This window comes from Oncorhynchus kisutch, linkage group LG1 (assembly GCF_002021735.2).
Source record: "Oncorhynchus kisutch isolate 150728-3 linkage group LG1, Okis_V2, whole genome shotgun sequence".
Taxonomy (NCBI): Eukaryota; Metazoa; Chordata; class Actinopteri; order Salmoniformes; family Salmonidae; genus Oncorhynchus; species Oncorhynchus kisutch.
Genome location: NC_034174.2, coordinates 73,054,831 through 73,060,163, shown reverse-complemented (window position 1 = coordinate 73,060,163; position 5,333 = coordinate 73,054,831).

The window sequence follows — 5,333 nt, the reverse complement described above, 5'->3', positions numbered from 1 at the left end:
GTTGGCCTGTACCAGGTTCTCCAACCCTGTTCCTGGAGAGTTAACCTCCTGTAGGTTCTCTTCAACCCCAGTTGTAAACTAACCTGATTCAGCTTTTCAACCAGCTAATTATTAGAATCATGTGTGCTAGATTAGGGTTGGAGTGAAAACCTACAGGATGGTAGCTCTCCAGGAACAGGGTTGGAGAGCCCTGGCATATACACTGAGTGTACAAAACATTAAGAACACCAGTCTAAACGTCAACAGTGAAGAGGCGACTCCGGGATGCTGGCCTTCTAGGCAGAGTTCCTCTGTCCAGTGTCTGTGTTCTTTTGCCCATCTAAGTCTTTTCTTTTTATTGGCCAGTCTGAGATATGGCTTTTTCTTTGCATCTGCCTAGAGGGCCAGTATCCCGGAGTCACCTCTTCACTGTTGACGTTGAGATTGGTGTTCTGCGGGTACTATTTAATGAAGCTGCCAGTTGAGGACTTGTGAAGCGTCTGTTTCTCAAACTAGACATTCTATTGTACTTGTCCTCTTGCTCAGTTGTGCACCGGGGCCTCCCACTCCCCTTTCTATTCTGGTTAGAGCCTGTTTGTGCTGTTCAGTGAAGGGAGTAGTATACAGTGTTGTACGAGATCTTCAGTTTCTTGGCAAATTCTCGCATGGAATAGCCTTCATTTCATAGAACAAGAAGAGACTGACGAGTTTTAGAAGAAAGTTCTGTTTCTGGCCATTTTGAGCCTGTTATCGAACCCACAAATGCTAATGCTCCAGATACTCAACTAGTCTAACGAAGGCCAGTTTTATTGCTTCTTTAATCAGAACAACAATTTTCAGCTGTGCTAACATAATTGCAAAAGGGTTTTCTAATGATCAATTAGCCCTTTAAAATGATAAACTTGGATCAGCTAACACAACGTGTCATTAGAACACAGGAGTGATGGTTGCTGATAATTGCCGTATGTACGCCGATGTAGATATTCCATTAATGTGCTTTTCTATAAAAAAACAAGGACATTTCTAAGTGACGCCAAACTTTTGAACGGTAGTGTATATGTTGACATTACTTATTTTATTGATTTCCCACCATTTTATAAGTCAGAACACAGCAATCCATACCTTCCAAGGACCATGTAAACGTCCCGTCTAATACACTTGTATTTGCCTCCCTCTGGTGGCCGGCTACATCATTACATCCATTTCTATCACTTCACTGCAATGTTACTTCAAAGGGGTGGCCCTTAGATAAACATTTATCCAGCTTGACAGCACAGACATGGCAAAGCAATCTTTCATAGCTCTATGAGAAACAATGCCACCTACGAACTTCCTTAAACCTAAAATAAGTAAATGAGATATTTTGTGTGGAAGTCAAACAATTGTTTTATGTTGGCGGCAGAACGACAAGATCGAGCCATTTACATAGCCCTTCTCCTCTTGTCTATAGGAGGAAAGAACGCTGTTTATATGGCCCAAATGTTGATTTAGACTTTCACAAATTTGATAGATTTTGACTATCACTAATGTGATATATATTTGGTAGAGTAATAAACAAGGTAGATGTAGATGTTTTAAAACAGATTAGAACTATATATGGACATATTATAAAGGATGAAAAGGCTTATTCATTCACAATGTTTTTCTAATATCATGTCATCATATTTGTATGCTTTATGGTACTTTTATTGTGTACTAGATCATATGGGTTGAAAAGTGTTTTTTTCTGAGACAAACAATCCCAGTTGAAAGCCAGGGAGGGGACACTAATTCTTTAATAAAATATTGCCCTCTTGGATTTAACAAGTGACATCAATGAGCTTTCTCCTGGATTCACCTGGTCAGTCTATGTCATGCTCTTAATGTTTTGTACAGTCACTCTATATGCCTATATGACTCAATCTGCTGTATATTGTCAATAGTAACCCACATCTCTGCTGTAGTTATGTATTACACAATTGTAATGTGTAGATATTAATATGTATTTAGGTCTGTAATGTATTGCATTTCCATTGGCCTCTATACAGTATATTTGTATGTACAGTAACAGTACGACCCCATTCCAATATCTACACTAGCATATTCATTTGAATGAAGCAATGTATTGGGCATGCCGCTGCATGCATTTTAAGTGGCATGCTAGTGTGAAGACAGGAACGTACTGTAACATATGAAACTGAAGCGTGTTAACCCTCACAACGTCGCCGGCCCAGATGGCGTCCCAAGCCGCATCCTCAGAGCATGTGCAGACCAGCTCGCTGGAGTGTTACGGACATATTCAATCTCTCCCTATCCCAATCAGTTGTCCCCACCTGCTTCAAGATGTCCACCATTGCTCCTGTATCCAAGAAAGCAAAGGTAACTGAACTAAATGACTATCATCCCGTAGCACTCACTTCGGTCATCATGAAGTACTTTAAGAGGCTAGTTAAGGATCATATCACCTCCACATTACCCTACACCCTAGACCTACTACAATTTTCATGCCGCCCAAACAGATCCCAAGGATGATGCCATCGCACTGCCCTATTCAATCTGGACAAGAGGAATACCTACAATATGCAAGAATGCTGTTCAATGACTATAGCTCAGCGTTCAACACCATAGTCCCCTTCAAGCTCATCCCTAAGCTCAGGGCCCTGGGTCTGAACTCCGCCCTATCTCACTGGGACCTGGACTTCGAGGTGGTGAAGGTAGGAAACAACACCTCCGCTATGCTGATCCTCAACACGGGGGCCCCACAAGGGTGTGTGCTCAGCCCCCTCCTGTACTCCCTGTTCACCCATGACTGCGTGGCCATGCACGTCTCCAACTCAATCATCAAGTTTGCAGATGACATTACAGTGGTACGTCTGATTACCACAACGACAAGAAAGCCTACAGGGAGGAGGTGAGGGCCAGGAAAATAACCTATCCCTAAACGTAAACAAAACTAAAAGAGCTGAACATGGATTACATGAGACAGCAGAGAAAGTACACCCTATCCACATTGATAGGGCCGCAGTGGAGGGTGAAAAGCTTCAATTCCTCAGTGTGCACATCACTGACAACCTGAAATTGTCCATCCACACAGACAGTGTTGTAAGAGGAGCTGTTGCGCCTTCTTTACCACACTGTCTAGGACCCCCTAGGAAACTCACAAACTTCTACAGATGCACCATTGAGAGCATCCTGTCGGGCTGTAGCACCGCCTGGTATGCCAATTTGGCAGTCCACAACCGCAGGGCTCTCCAGGGGAACCAGGGGAACACTAGCTTCAGGATATCTACAGCAGTGGTTCCCAAACTGTCAGCCATTGCAGACCAAAGAGAGCTATTTATAACTTATCAGAAATGTCCAGATCAACTAGCCCAAGTCAGCTATCATGTTTTAGCTAGATTTTTTACCCCACAAATTTTGTTGTAATGTTTGAGTCACACAAACATGGCGAAATGTATAGAATTGCAAAAAAGATTGCTTTTAAAACGGCAAAATGTGTAGAATTGCAGGAAATAATCTATAAACCTGCAGAATGTTATTTCTACCAATAAGAGGGTTGTGAACAGTTTGTGTCATGAACAGTGCTTGTGCCGATAGAAATGCATGTGCACAGAGGTGGGATGTTCCCCAATGCTGGAAGGGGGACCTGAGTAAAAGTTTGGCAAACCCCAATCTACAGCACCTGTTGTCACAGGTAGGCCAAGAAGATCATCAAGGACCTCAGCCACCCAAACTACTGACTGTTCACCCTGCACAACCTAGAAGGCGGAGACAGTACAGGTGCATCAAAGCTGGGAGAGAGAGACTGAAAAACAGCTTCTATCTCCAGGCCTGTTAAATAGTCACCACTAGCCAGCCTCCACCCAGTAACCTGCCCTGAACTTACTCAGCAACCACCCAGTACTCCACCCTGCACCTTAGAGACTGCTGCCTCATGCTTAACATTGCGCATTGCGATCTTAGGTTTGTGTGCGACTACTCGGCCATGGAAACCCATTTCATGAAGCTCCCGATGAACAGTTATTATGCCGATGTTGCTTCCAGGGCTGTTTGGAACTCGGTAGTTAGTGTTGCAAGCGAGGAAAATTTCTAGACGCTACATGCTACACGCTTCAGCACTCAGCGGGCCCATTCTGCAAGCTTGTGTGGCCTACCATGTTGCGGCTGAGCTGTTGTTGCTCCTAGACATTTCCACTTCACATTAACAGCACTTACAGTTGACCGGGGAAGCTCTAGCAGGGCAGAAATGTGACGAACGGACTTGTTGGAAAAGGTGGCATCCTATGGCAGTGCCACATTGAAATTCGCTGAACTCTTCAGTACGGCCATTCTACTACCAATGTTTGTCTTTGGAGATTGCATGGCTGTGTGCTTGATTTTATACACCTGTCAGAAATGGGAGTGGCTGAAATAGCCAAATCCACTAATTTGACGAGGCGTCCACATAATTTTGGTGATTTACTGTAGTTTCAAGCATAGTGTTGGCTGCATCATGTTATGAGTATGCTTGTAATCGTTAAGGACTGAGGAGTTTTTCTGGATATTTTTTTTTAACAGAATGTAGGTAAGCACAGGCATAAACCTGGATCAGTCTGCTTTCCACCAGACACTGGGAGAATAATTCACCTTACAGCAGGACAATAGCCTAAAACACAAGACCAAATCTTGACTGGAGTTGCTTACCAAGAAGACAGTGAATGGCCGAGATACAGTTTTGACCTAAATCTGTAATGAAAATCTATGGCAAGACCTGAAAATGGTTGTCTCGCATTGACCAACCACCACTTTGACAGAGTTTGAAGAATTTAGAAAATAATAAAAAGGCAAATGTGGCACAATCCAGGAGTGTAAAGATCTTAGAGACTTACCCAGAAAGACTCACAGTTGTAATCACTGCCGAAGGTGATTTTAACATGTATTGACTCAGGGGGTTGAATACTTGTCTAACCAAGACACAGTATATCAGTGTTTTATTTTTCACCTTTTATTTTACAAATGTTAGAATTTTACTTTGACTTTGACAGAGTATTTTGTGTAAATCGTTGACGAAAAATGTCAATTAAATCCATTTTAATCCCACTTTGTAACACAACAAAATGTGGATAAAGAGTGTGAATACTTTCTGAAGGCACTGCAGTCATTAACACTGGTCACTTTAATAAGGTTTACCCACTGGTTTACACACTGATTTATATACTGTATTCTAGTGAAGGCTCATCCTATATAACTAATGCTGTACACACATTTTCTATTCATATACTGTCCATACAGTATATACACACCATCATATATTCTGGACTCTGATATTGCTCATTCTGATATTTCTTCATTTTTATTTTGGGAATTTGTGTGTATTGTATTGTTTGGTATTTACT